At 31.9% G+C, this 14,846-nt stretch overlaps 1 protein-coding gene across 5 annotated transcripts in view; it reads right to left on the reverse strand.

Annotated features, from left to right (window-relative positions):
• The window catches only part of LOC106459482 (ubiquitin carboxyl-terminal hydrolase 36-like), a 107,534-nt gene extending 94,644 nt beyond the window's left edge, over nucleotides 1-12,890 (reverse strand). For 3 of the 5 annotated variants that reach the window (XM_013919106.2, XM_022385979.1, XM_022385982.1), the window contains exons 1-2: nucleotides 12,817-12,883; nucleotides 7,619-7,867 (exon numbers count right to left, since the gene is read on the reverse strand). The gene's annotated coding sequence lies outside the window, so the exon portion shown is untranslated. Of the gene's footprint in view, nucleotides 1-7,618; nucleotides 7,868-8,804; nucleotides 8,949-12,816 lie in introns of those variants that run through there. The other 2 variants (XM_022385980.1, XM_022385981.1) reach the window with 2 other exon arrangements.
• Between the last annotated feature and the right edge of the window lie 1,956 nt (nucleotides 12,891-14,846).

The raw sequence follows: 14,846 nt of genomic DNA on the forward strand, positions 1-14,846 counted from the left end.
AAAATCATTGGAAATTCTTTATGTAGTTCCTAGTTCATGTGTACAATTAAAATGTACACATGCTGAAGCTACTAGAATATATTTTTCTATTTATTAGATTAAGTACACACTATATTTAAATTATTGATAATTTTAACAATATTCTAATAAAAAAAGAAATTTTATGGAATATAAATAAATTAAAAGTAGTATCACATATTATCAATAAATTAAATTCCATTACAGTTAGTCTTCTTTCGATTATGTGTTCACAAGTAACATTAGTATGGTGATTAACAAAGATTTACAACTGCTAATGAATAAAAATCCAAGATTCCTAGAATGTTCAAAAGTTAAGTGGAAATGCACAAAAAAAAGTAATTATCACATTACTGAGTGAAATTTTACATAAATGAAATAAAAAAGAAAGCAAAAAGAGATTCTATTCAGGAACTGGGCAAATAAACACATTATATTTTTAAAAAATTCACTATTAAGAACAGTAATCATGTCACAAGAAAGTATCAAGTTACTGATCATTTAGATTATTTACATAATAGATATGTCATCACTCTTGCAGATAAAGAAGTTAACAACATTGTTTCACTTGAAAAAGTGTTATATTATATCTTATTGTAGAGAACTAAGACTTAGTTTGCATATATTAAAATCTTCAGGTAACAAAGTTCACAGAAAAATTAAAATCAATAAAGTATCACAAATAAACACATTTCAGTTTTATCAAACTTTGGTACACATTTGGCACATATAATACTTAAATTACTTTGGATTCCCAAATTATATAAAATACTGTACAAATACAAATTTATTGCCAGTGCTAAAAATGCTATGACCAAGGAATTGTCAATTATGATAGGTAATGGTCTGAAATATATTAAAGATAATTTAAAGAAATACGACAGTGTTATCAAAGAAAGAACAAGTATTAATCCAAGTATTATCTCTGGTAATTCTATTGAATGTAAAGATAGAATTAATGGCTTTGAAGCTATAACAGTAAACACATTTGATTTCAGTAATCTTTACACTAGTTTACCATTTGACAAAATAAAAAAAAAAGTCTTTCATCTACAATGTCAAGGTCATTTAATAACTTGAGTACATTACATCTCTGCATCAATAAACACAGAACTTTCTACGAAAATGTCCCTCACAAAAATTACCACTGTTATACATTAAATTAATTCTTGCAGGCCGCAATTTTTTTACTTGATAATACATTTGTGCATTCTGACCAACATGTCTACAAACAAATACAGGGAATTCCAATTGGAGGTAACCATACACTAGAAATTGCAGATCTGTATTTAATTATAATATTAATGCATTACTAACTTTACTAGGATAGACTACATTATAGCTATGCATCAGTCACACTTGCAGACATATAGATGACCTTTAGTACAATAACAGAGTTAAGATTCATTTTGGACTTTAACCATGTTTTTGTAGAGATTCTGTAATTTTAACTTCTTGTGAGAACTCTTTATAGTTCTCATTATTGATTGCCAGTAACAGATTTCTGTATTTTTGTGTAGTTTTAAATTCCAAGAACTCTTCAAATTCTCTTGTAACTTTAAAATTAGCTTTTGCCTATAATTTAGTTAAGTATTTGTTTAAGTTATCTGGTGAGCAATTAGTGAATAACTTGCCTCATAGGACAATGGAGCACAGGTTTTTATTTATAGTATGGGTTATTACTGTTATTTAGTAAGATTAAAGCAAGAATTAACTTTTTTGTGTTACATTTTAACTTTAGGACACACTGTTTGTAAACGCTAGCCTCAGTTACTTGAGGGAACACAAGCACTAATAGGAGCATTATATCTAATAAAGTCTTCATCATTCTTGCTAATCACACACCTTGTTTTTTGATACACATAAACACATAGTCATTTGCTTTATATTGTAAAATAGTGCTTTGTTATTTCTGTACACTGTAAAGATCTCAATTAAAGATTGGTTCCTTGTGTAAATGTGTGTGTACTGTCTCACTCTTTTTAGCCCAACCATCTCACCCATTATTAAACACACACACACACATATCAGAGATATGCAAATCTCATGTCTTTGCAGGCCCAGACTTCTCTGCTTTTCCAGAAATCCTTGAGATACCACAATGTGTATATTTACATGAGCATGGAAATTTTAAAATTGGCGCCTACTTTAAGTAAAGTGGCCATACAAGAAAAAAAACAGAAAAACACCCAAGTATAAATACAAGAAACTAAGGGATGCTTTGAGGCACATTTAAGAAGTTCTTACTGACCATGCATGAAGTATACTTTTCTAAATGCTTCTAGAAATAACACAGTGACAGAAGAAGCAAGAAATAGTATGTACAAAACTTGTGTAAGTCAACAATTTTCACAAATTGTCATAGTTTTATACTATATTATTTATAACCATTGGAAAGCCAAAGTTTTAATCTAGCAAATGACATATCATATAATATCATTTTCTGTACAGAGAATTGTGTATTTCACTTCCAGTTCAAACTTTATTCCCATGGGAAGTACATCGACAAGTTTAGCTAAATGCTTAATGGCTCTTATTGCATAATTATAAATCCAGAAAAATTATGATAATTATAGGACACTGTCTGCTTTTTCACATGTTATCATTCTAAGTTCATAGATGCAGTACTTATTTAAGTGAAAATTATTTAGTGTGGTAGTACCATTAGTATAAAAAAGTAGGTTTAAGTTTCCTCGACAGCAAAAAAAAAAGAAGATCCAAGTAAGTACAATATTTCTTGTTTTTCATGTGTATTCTATATTTATTATTATAAAAGTAACTAAAATGTGAAAATTAGAAACTTGTCAGGTGATAAGATTTGATTATGTAAGATAAAGAAAAATAATAATAAAATTCTTCACGAGGTATGTTTGCGAGTAGCTCATGTATTATGTAATTCGTGAGCTACACATTGTCAAGTGATTTACAGCTTGTGTGGCAGGATTATTAGTTATACACAGTTCAAAAGGCAATAAAACAAATAAATTAAGTATAAATAGATGTATATTGTTACAATCTTTAACCTGTTTAGGATAAACAATTGTGGTTTCCTGTTACAATTTGCAGTCATTCGAAAAATAATAAAAAGAGTAACCTAGAATAATTACCTAATTTTCTTATGATGGTTACTAGGTTAGTGAAATTGATCAACCATGTATAGAGTTATAGTATAGAAAATAAAAGACAAAAAAATATAAAGCCTCTCTGAAAAAAAACAAAAAACATTAGATATTTATTTAGGAGGTTGTAAGGATTATGCAATTGAAATTTGATCATTTTCAGATGAAGAAAAGTATTTCTAATCTTAACATTAAAATCACTTTGAACTTGGAGCAGTCAATACTCTGACACAATATAATTACAGACAATGTTTTAGTAAAAATACTTCATTGAAAATTATGATGTTTCATTTACAAAAAACATTTAATGTTTACTAAAAGTGCCAAATTTCATGAAGATACCTTAAGTACATTCAAAGTCATAGTATGTATACCACCATGGTACATGGTGGTTAGAAGGTTGCATAAAATACACGAGCCTGTTGTGATAGGGTTAACTGTGAGCATGTTCCGAAAAAATTGAGAATATTAAAAAATGATACAGCTCCTGGGCGAGATAATATTTACCCAAGGATTTTGAAAGAGGTTAAGGATTGGATATGTGAATTACTTTCTACTATCTTTTCTATGTCCTTGAACAGTGAGCAGGTGCAAGAAGACTGGAAGTTGGCTAATGTTACACCTCTTTTTCAGGGAGATGACAAAAATTGTCCCAGTGATCATAGGCCTATTAGTCTTACATCAGTGGTGGAAAAAGGTTTTGAATGTCTAATAAAAGATGCTTTGCAAAGTCACTTAGCAAAGTTTAAAATTTTGTTGAATAGTCATGTATGAAGTTTGAACTGCAAATAAGATTGTGTAATATATTATGTAACACATTTGATTTCTTACCTTGTATACAAAATTTAATTTTTAAAAAAGTTTGTTTTCCAATATCTAATTGTAAAATGAACAGCAGTCCTTCAAAGAGCACTGCATTACAGCCACTCAATTTTTGTCAGATGTACTTATAGGATAAAATTAATGGAAGCCCATTTCCTAGACACAACAACTAATGTGAAACATGTACTGTAAACTGTAGTGAAGTGAAAGTTAATGCATTTTGAGAATGAATGAAAAATAAGTAATGAATTACATACATGGGTAAACAAATATGCTTTTCATCATATTTGCTTTTGACCACACTCTCAAATGAAGTGATCCTAATCCAATAAATGGTTAGGAAATATATGTAATTCTAAATGGTCATTTTTAATTGGTTTTACCCACAGTGAACATTCTCTCGATGTGTGAACAAGGTTTAGGTTACTTTCACTACAGACTTGACCTTTGCTCTTTTAGCTACATCAAACGTTTAATCATTTACTTCTTTCACTTACCTCAGTTTCTCATCTGTAGACCTCCTGTTCCTAGCATAACTATCAGAGAAACTCAGTTTCTCACCTGCAGATCTTTGGTAGTTATGCTAGGAACAGAGGGAAACTGAGAGTTACTTTGGTAGTTATGCTAGGAACAGGATAGTCTGCAGATGAGAGTCTGCAGATGAGAAACTGAGAGTTTCTGTTCCTAGCATAACTAGCATAGCTACCAAAGAAACTCTCAGTTTCTCACCTGCAGACCCTCTGTTCCCAGCATAACTACCAAAGAAACACTCAGTTTCTCATCTGCAGACCTCCTGTTCCTAGCATAACTATTAGAGAAACTCTCAGTTTCTCATTAGCAGAATTTTTTTGTCCCCAGCACAACTACCTGAAAAACTCACTGTTTCTCACCTGCAGACCCTCTGTTCCTATCATAACTGGAAGAGGAATAAACAATAAATGCAGGAAAATGTAAAATCAACACTGATTTTTTCCCCATCTACCAGATATTAGAATTGTATAAGCAATATATTAGAAGATAAGGTGATAGTTGTTATCTAAAAGTCATGAGTAAGCAATAGCAGAAAATCTAAGTAAGAGTAAAATTACTACACCAAGTAAAATCAATCTGATTAAAAGAACACTATTACTAGAGATGGATATCTTACCCGAGATTCTGCAAGTCTTACCACATCTTTCTCTGTAGGCTAGTGAAGATGTGGCAGTAAGGGAATGAGAAAAACAATAGCTAATGCTTGTTCCCCCAAAACTTTTACCAACAATCCATCAGCCTACAATGCAACCTCATGGTCAACACTGAGGAAATGGCAGCAATTTATGAAGAACAAACTGACATCAGGAAATCATGGCAGCCAGCAACAGCTGGAAGACAAGGTATTGATATCTAGCTGGATGGTTTCATCAAACTTACTAACCAGAACCTCTGTTTCCTTTTAGGTAATAGCCCGATATTCATAAGAGATAAATATATGTTGCTGAATGACTTTTTTTGTGAACCAATAATTTTTACCAACATGTTTTTACATAGGAAAATGAATGAAAACCAGACAGAAGAGGTAGTAATGAAAGGCCATATACACGCATAACTTCATAATTTTGTAAATCACTAAGAGAGCTATCATGAAATAACAAATAATACTGTGTAATATATTATACAACACATTTAATTTCTTACCTTGTATACTAAACTTAATTTTTAAAAAAGTTTCTTTTCCAATATCTAATTGTAAAATTAACAGCAGTCCTTCAAAGAGCACTGCATTACAGCCACTCAGTTTTTGTCAGATGTACTTAATAGGTTAAAATTAATGGAAGCCCATTTCCTAGTGACACGACAACTAATGTGAAACATATAGTGTAAACTGTAGTGAAGCAGGAGTTAAAGCATTTTGAGAATGAATGAAAATTAAGTAATAAACTATATATATATATATAAAATACAGAAATTTTTGCAGTATATTCTATGAACAGTCTAATGCTATAATACACAGACTATTTCGAATTTTCCATTAGAGAATAGCTAATACATTAATCCTCCTGAGAATCATACATGTACTGTAATCTAGCAGTTGAATCCTAATAGGTTATTCTTTCATGGATGCTGTGTTCACGATACAGAAATTCATTAAACAGAAGTAATGAATGCATACACTTCAACATTGGGTGTGGCTGTTATCAAGATAGTAGATAGACCTTATCCAATTTACCAAAAGCACAAATGATAACTGAAAAAAAACATATAATATTACTGTATAACTTAGAATTACATTTTTAGGTTACTGCAAAATCACATATAAGTGAACCACAATCATGAATTCTGTCATATCTCTAAAATCAAAATAAAAAATTATTTATAGATATCCACCATTCACTCGCAAACACTTTTATATGAGATATCTGTGTGAATTCACATATCAGAAAATTTGAAGAGATTTCATTGGGATGTGCTTTTTAAGAAAAATTAATTTTAGAATTCAAAACTAAACAAACATAAAGATGTTGTTTAAATTCTACAAGTTATCCTTTAACTCACAGAAATGGATAGCTAACAAAATTTTTTAACAAGACCAATAAAATACTCCATTCAGTTATTTCAAATAATAAGCATACAATGAAAGAAATACTATTATTAGACAAGGTATCATTTGAAATACAAATGAGCATTTAATTCATATTCTGATCATGGAGGTACTTATATTTTAAAAGAATGATAAATGAGGAAGACCAAAAGTAAAATTATGTACACATTAGATATGTAGTACTTGGAGCTTTGCTCAAGGTTTGTGACATGTGCAGAAAATTTTCATGGCAGTACATGAGATAATAGCTGTTTGTTGTGCAGTTGTGAGTAGTATTTCTGAAATAAATATATCTGCATATATAAACAAAGTCTGAGAATAATACTGTACATGTTAGTTGTCAATACAGATTAAACAGTACTACCAAAATATGTAACAGTAAGTAAATCTATGAAGACAGAAAAGTAGTTTCAGTATATAATTATGAAAGAAATATAAATAAGAAGCATAAGGCTGATTAGGATACTATATTAAAATATGTAAAACAATAACAAGAATAAGTGAGCTTATTAGAACAATACAAAATTGTATTTGGAAGAAAAGATGCTCCTAACAGTTACATAAATAAATGTGTAAAACATAAGTATGATCAATGCACGTTACATGTATATTGTGGATTGTACTCCAAAGGACCCCTCTCCTCTGTTACATGATATAGATATGTTATCTATGCAAGAAATACTATTATTAGACAAGAAGTATAAGACAGCACTTGAAATACAAATGAGCATTTAATTCAAGTAGCAGAAAATAAAAAAAATAAAAAGGGCTTGGAGATAAAACCTACTGTTACAAAAAGAAAATACATAGAAACTTGCTGAAAGTTGGAAAGGTCCTTTGGAATAGTAAAATGAACCAATCTTGTAAATTTAAAGGTACAAAAAATGTATGATGAAATAAATCAAGTTTCAGACATCCAGTTAGAGGAGACTACAAAAGCACTACTTCAATGAGTATGAATAATTATTGGAAACACAGATTCAACCAAACAAACACTCAAAAAATTTTTTTTGAGATTATGATGAGGCAGAATTACACGAAGAACACATTGAAACAGTAAATGACAAAAACACAGTCATACCTTGAGAAGTTGAAGTAATTATCCATGCAGAAAAAATAAAATAAAATACATTTCAGGTTAGCAAGCAAAGTATAGGCTGTGATGAAGAGAGCACACTACAGAGTGATGTAGTTCAGCAAAGTAGCACAGATGTTCAATTTTCAGAATCATCAGCTGTAGTAGCTTTGCCAACATGGAAATAACATGGTTCTGACTATCAGCTGCTACTTAAAGGTCCAGCAGAAAATCACACAAGGATTCAGAACACACCTATTAGGAGGTGCAGACAAATCAGATTAAAGATGTATCATAACTGCAGATGTAATTGATAAAATTCTATAAAGTAATAATTATCAAGAACATAGTTAAATTTTGTTGCAGTGCATCCAAAAATGATGAGTATTTCATATGAAATAAAGAAAAAAAATATTTGGCCAACAGGTGATAAGAAAAGAGCAGTATTCACTGGAGAAAGACATTTTTAAGGATATACCAATTACATAATATAAACAACTTATTAAAATGTTAAAACAAAAACTGGTTTATTTTATATAATCATTAAGAAGTAAAAGTCTAGATTTTAAGTGTAAAGGTAATTCTCACACATAGAAATACAATGAATGAAGGTACTAAAACAACTAATAGAAGCTTATATTAAATGGCTCAGAAGAAATATTAAGAAATAAGTGGCCTTTTTAACAGAACTAAACAACCGTGGTTCACTTTAACATACTTTTTATATGTAAAGGCACAAATTTTAAAATCAGAGATAGAGAGATTTATCTTGTAATGCATTCTGAGCCATAGACTAAAAGTTAACATATTTTCTAACACTGAAAATGTATTTCTGATAGTTACCTCCAAAGCTGTATCGACCTTGACTTGTCTTTAAGCATTGCTAAAATTTTTCAACAGTGCACCAGTCTTTTATAACCCTTCATTTTTTTTTCAGCATTGCAGCAACATATACAAATCATGTGACTATCCTCCATGAATCATACTGCACCACCTATACTAACACAGGTAGGTCCCTCTATCATTACAGCACAATCCTCACTTTTGAGAATTGGCAGATATAAGCCAGAAACACCAACAAATCAGTGAGGAAGAAGGATGGGAGGTGGGTGAGAGGAGGTAAAAACCTATCGGAAATACATTTTCAATGTTAAAAAATGTTAACTTTTGAAATGGTACTAACTCCACTCACCCAAAGCTAAAATCCTACGTTGCAAAGGTGAAGGGGCTGGTGAAGCCACAAAAGTAATCAAACAAGTGGAAAACAACCACTGTGAAAGAACAGGTGTGCCACAATTATAAAAGGAAGCACTCCTGTGGGGTATAGCACTACTTCTGGAACAGTTATGCTCTCCGCCAAGTAACGACAATTTAAGACATATAGGGTGGAACTTAATATACAGGCACCATGTCATGCAATACAGATTCTGCTCATGGACAACAGATAACCCTACATGTAAATATAAAAATTCCAACATTAAATAGGTGACTAACAAATGAAAATTATTTACAGAAATAGTTAAACATGACCCTTATAGAAAAAATGGATGACTGAAAATAAAAATAACTGATTGCCTCACAAACAGTATAAGGAATAAAATTATAGAAAAGCATCATAATCTGAAGAAATTTAAATTGACTGCTTTTATTTTCTAATTTCATAAAAGTTACATGATACTTGAATTGGGCAGAAACTGGTGTATCTAGAGCATGAGCACCTGGATCAACAGTTTACTGTTTCCCACTGCTGACAACCACCCTATACTAAAAATATGTATTTTATAATTAAAAGTTATGGTTTAAACATTAAAACTTGGCAAAGCATTAGAAGTCAATATACCTAACATTTGTGTTTAATCAGAGACAAATTAAGAGGAATTTGGAAAATGCATCTGCAGCTTATGTGATTTCTATTATATCATTACCTCCAACAAGCTATCACTTTGAGCAAAGCATTTCAACCCACACTGTGGCAAAACTGTACTGCAGAAATTGAATAATGCGAGACTAGTTGGCTGGCCCATGTGCTGGTTGCCCTGACAACCAATTAAATGAGTTAAAGCTGCAGTCTTGCTATCTCAATTTTCTAATACTTGCCTGGGTATGCCATCGAGCTTAAATGTAGAATACAAAACCAATATGCCACAAACAAGATAAAAAATAGTTAATCACAATTACTGAAATCTTTTATACTCAGAATCTTGCATTATAATGACTAAAATTCACATATATCATAGATGTATTGACAGTTGACAGTGAGAAGCTATGAATCCTCTGAAATTTGTACTAGCAACTTTTTCTTTCTAGTGGTCAAGATACAGCATAGTTGTATAGAGATAAAAAAAAGTTATAAAATGGAAAGAATGAATAAGAGAAAGAAAATACTTTTATGATACAACATTTAATTTTTATAAACCATCCAATAACTTAGACTCAAAAACAAGAAGAGCATCCAAGTATAATACAGAGGATAGATTTAAACTAAATACAGTTGTATTATAGAAGTTTGAACAAGATAAAAATAGAACCTTTTACTGCCACCTTTACATTATGTGAAATAAAGAATTAGGGCTGTATTACATAAAATGGATAAAAAATAGAAACAAGGTAGTACAGGTGTTCAAACTCTGGGATGTATTGAAACACTGTTAAAAATCTAAACTTTGAAAAGACCAAGCAATAGTTCAAAACCTTACAAGATATTCTGAATGAAGATAATCTTGTGACAAGAGTGAGAGAAACGAATGTGCATGGCAAGTATGTCTATGAGATAGGTCAGTAATGTAATAGGAATGCAGTATTTTGTAGGTTGATTTACCTTAGAGCAACAAGATAGGTTTGCAGGATAACAAAAGATTTGATCAAGTTATTTATTAAGAACTGGGAACAGGGCTTGAACCTGGAGTTTCTTTTCATTTATCAGCCTTTTCACTTACAATAATGTTTCTTGGAAAGTGCACTTTGATTAAATGATAATATGGATTATATGTAGTAGTAAATAAGTATATATATATATATATACATGAGTCTAGGTAGACTCCTATGATTTGGTTGGGTGATGAATTAACCCATTAATTGTCTGACTACAACAACACAAAACAGTATGAAGTTTCATAATCACAGTAAAAAACCTTGTGATGAGGGGTAATGGGGATGGCTTGCATTCTTGGATAGAAAATGAGTACCTCTACATCTAATGATGTAAGAAACAACAGTGGCATTGTGTAAGCACATCATGATAAGACATCCATATAGACATAACAGAAAATGGTGGCAGACTCATTGAACTGCCAACATCTTGAGGATATATGTGCAGAAACTAATCCTCTGGGGTCCAAACACCAAAAATAATGAAGATGTTCAGAATCACAGCCCACTAGAATGAAGGCATACACAAACAAGATATAAATCTTTGTGAGGTAGAAGAAGAAGGAAGTAAAATCCCTTCTCCTCTAATCCTATGGTAATATGTTGATAGATGTATCAACTTACAATGCGAATGATTTCATTTTGCTCAGCTTTGGTAGCATATGTATCATTTCTACTGACAGTTTTTAAGTTTTCTTCTAGCTGTATGTCATACTTTGTTAAGAGCTAGAAAGTTCATTGCAAGTTACAAGACCAAAAGATAGGGTAATTACTATGATCCTGCAATACTATGTCCCATTTCCAACATAACAACACAATCTTAATAATTTTCTGTAAAAGATTTGCATACTTAACATACGTGGAACTCATGCTTTTGTTTGCTAATCTTGTATGGTGCAGTTGACTTTAGAGTGGATAACCTAACCCTTAATGTTTGGGATTCTGCTTTAACCATTTAGAAACACCCCAAGCTTGTATGTCTATTAAAGAGGCCATTGTTGACTGTTCTTTACTGAAATTCAGTAATTGCATAAAGATAAAGAGATCATAATGTCTCAGTCCACTTTGCTGAAATAACAAACATTTCCTGAAGCCTCTACCTATTGCAGGACTATACACAAACTATTTGTGCTGCTCCAACCATGCCATCTGGAAGTAAAGCTTTTGTTTTTTCTCCCAGACCCTTAATAACTGTGTGAAAGAAAAGTGAATATTGGTCATTTTGTTTTACATAGTTGTCTATTTAGCTTATCTTTTCAACTGTAAGTGATTTTAGAAACACTACATCAGACAAAATGTCTCCCATTTTCACACATAACTTACAGGAAAATGATTCAAACTTTAATAAGTTTGAAAACCTGAGTACAGGTAAGCACCCACCCCCCAACTCTTCTGTATCACAGAAAAAACAAATCCCAAACTCTGTGGATTTCCTCTTAGCTTAAATGGCTTAAACTTTGAATTGTTCTAGTAGTTTCATTGTACTATTTCCAACATTCTGATATTACAATGAGAGTAATGGAACAAAAGTAAATACAGTTCATCTACTCCAACTGCTGATTCAAAAGAATAATCTGAGTATTATATCAGGCTTCAATAAAATTTTGTTATTAAATAAAAGACTTATAAATAGAACAAATAACTTTAATTGTTCTTTTCACCATAACTAAACACTCAGGAATATTATGGTTTACCAATATTAACACCAAATCTTCTCTCACATACATTGTATGAAATAATCTTTCCAAATAGCCAATAGCCCAAGTGCATAACTTTACACTACTTACTATGGAAACTATCTTCTGTGTTCTGATAAAATTACTGTAACACTAACAGTGTAACTTGTGTCCCCATTGGTTTAGGTACTACTAATACTGATAACAGTAATAAGATAACACAAAAATTTAGAGAACAACCAGATGTTTGGTCCATCTACTCTAGGCCGTTCTATCTACTAAATTTAAATAAAATGAAAACTCTAAAAACTAAAAACCACACCTTATCGTTCAGTAATAATTTTAGCATTTTTAACTTGAAGTTCTATTTGGTAATTTATTTTATCTTCTGTCTGAGGGAGTCTTTAGCCCAAATATTGCTATAGGTACTCTTTTTTTCTACCATTTTAAACTTTGAAAGTTTAAAGCGATAGGCTCAAGTCAGTAAGTTCAGTTTTTGAGTTTACGAGAAAGAAAAATGTGGAAGCAATGTCGAAAAATTAAACAAATATATATATATATATATATATAAATTATAACACGTGAGAAAATCTATATATCATAATGTCATGTTTCAAAGTAACATATACCAATCTTAAAACGTAAATAAGCCATTCCTACCTTTATAAAAGCATGTTTATTGAATGACACTTACAGCCTAACTAACAACAAGCTCTCAAGCACATCGCACTCAGTACAGGTTACTACAACAAAATTGTTTTCACCCCATACACCCATTCTAATAAAATCTAGCGACCTCTAATTTTAAAGTATCTTGATGTCGAGAAAAACAAAGTAAATACTCGCAGAAGTAATAATTAAAATAAATTTTTATTCCAAATAAGATGTCAGTTTAAAATCAATTAAAATAACAAATAAAAGCATTTGGAAACTGATGTGTGTAGAAATTTTAATACTGAAGTACCTCGAGAAATATAGCCATAGTTTGGAACTCTTGAAATTTGTCCCAGAGTGTTAGGTAATTTCGTTATCTTACTATGGACCCCGAGTGGCACAGCAGCATGTCTGCGGACTTATACTGCTAGAAACCAGGTTTCGATACCAGTGGTGGGCAGAGCACAAAGAGATCTTTGTGTAGTTTTGTGCTTAATAACAAACAACAACAACAATAATCGTTATCTTACTGTGTCTCACACACTGAGTCATTATATATATATATATATATATATATACTATATACCTATAATTAATACCTATTTTAATTTCATTGTGCTTTCGTATCTAATTACCAGAGAAATAACATTTAAGTTTGTCTTTTATCCAGGTTTTTTTCTTTACGAACGACACTGTTATTTTGAAGTTCCGTATATCCGTCTGTTTTATTGCCTCTGCCCTCCAGTGGCAAGCGATATGTCTGGGGACTTATACTGCTAGAAACCGGGTTTCGATACTCATGGTGATCAGAGCACAGATAGCCCATTCTGTAACTTTGTGCTATAGTTGGCATGCTGTGAACTTCGGAAGCTATAACTGTGATTGTTATAACGCTTATTAATCGGGAAACTTAAGATATTTGACCAGGAACGTTTATAAATTTCGAACATTGCAAACCATTTAACTTCAATGGATTAACATCGGATATTGTGGTACATTTACGAAAACATTACCTAACTACATCGGTGGAAACTCGACCTGTAATCGGCGTGTGATCAGCGAGGACTACAGGGCTAGCTAGCCCCTTGTTATGTCAATTATACCTACATCAACTCGAAATTAACTCGCTCATCGTAAACCCTCGATAAGATATTGTTACGTCTCCGTTTGTTAATTAACTTTCCGTAATTTCGTTTCCGACGAAACTTTAGCGACACAAGTCCTTACTTAATAAAACTGGTTTATTCTTTCCGAATACAACTTTACGACACACTTAATTTCAATATTCGCGCTAAAACAAACACTATAACGAACGAACGTTAACTTCAACAATACCCTGTGACTGCAGTTCAATTACTCACTATCTACACACACATTATTCCCCGTCACGTTGTCACCCTCTTTTATATACCAGACTACCCCATATCTAGTAAATACTAGAGCATTCGCCAAGGTACAGGATAGTTCTAGAAAATAGGTGGCGCCATACCAGTCACGTGATCTCGATGACGCAACACTGCTCCCTCCTTAGTATTGTTCGTCCCGGACAATTGCCACTTACAATAAACCAATTAACAATAACTTAATTAAATGTACAGAATTACAATCACAAAATTACAATTCAACAAAGTCTCTTAATTTCACGGGATGTATCTTCTTCCGTACTGGTCTCCGTCTCGTTGGCTTCTGCTTCATGTGGGATTCATCTGCTTCATCAGTAAATGTCCTATCATCGGTAACAGTCACATCAGTGGTAGTAACTTCACCAAGAGCTTCACCGTTTCCCTTCTCAAAACAGAGTAGAGTTTCTTCTTCGTTGGTGGCTTCTTCAGGTGGCACGTCTTCAGCAGCGTCATTTGTTCTGTTGTCCACTTCATCCCAACTGAAATGTCCTGGACCGTGATAATGCCAAAGCCTGTTGGCATGCACCACTTTTGGCTTACCTCGCCGACCACATTTTATCCGGAAAGTTACATCTGAGAGACAATCCACTATATCATATGGGCTTTCCCATGGAGAAGACAACTTAGGAGACT

Source organism: Limulus polyphemus, unplaced genomic scaffold (genome assembly GCF_000517525.1).
Source record: "Limulus polyphemus unplaced genomic scaffold, Limulus_polyphemus-2.1.2 Scaffold615, whole genome shotgun sequence".
Taxonomy (NCBI): domain Eukaryota; kingdom Metazoa; phylum Arthropoda; class Merostomata; order Xiphosura; family Limulidae; genus Limulus; species Limulus polyphemus.